Source organism: Alligator sinensis, unplaced genomic scaffold, assembly GCF_000455745.1.
Source record: "Alligator sinensis unplaced genomic scaffold, ASM45574v1 scaffold1520_1, whole genome shotgun sequence".
Classification (NCBI taxonomy): Eukaryota; Metazoa; Chordata; order Crocodylia; family Alligatoridae; genus Alligator; species Alligator sinensis.
This window is the reverse complement of record NW_005842659.1, coordinates 263,248-263,495: the sequence shown is the minus strand read 5'-3', so window position 1 is coordinate 263,495 and position 248 is coordinate 263,248. Positions and strand designations below refer to the sequence as shown.

General features: G+C 38.3%; 1 protein-coding gene across 1 annotated transcript in view; it reads right to left on the bottom strand.

Annotated features, from left to right (window-relative positions):
• The window catches only part of CENPE (centromere protein E), a 74,402-nt gene that overhangs the window by 10,466 nt on the left and 63,688 nt on the right, over nucleotides 1-248 (bottom strand).

Sequence of the window (248 nt, the reverse complement as noted above, 5' to 3'; positions counted from 1 at the left end):
TGGCGGGGTCGGGCGCATTGGGAAACCAAAGCAAATAACCTCCTCCCAGACAAACCAAGTCTTTAAAACTTCCAAAAAGTCCTTGCTGTAAAGACTGATGCAACAAGAAGATACCAGAGCAAGCTAGATGCTTTTTTAACCCATTCAAATAACCCCTCAGAAAAAGGTAACGTTGCTCTTACAATTTATTTTTCTAAGACTGATATAACCATACTAAAAAGAAATCTCTGCGCATTCTTTAAAAATGT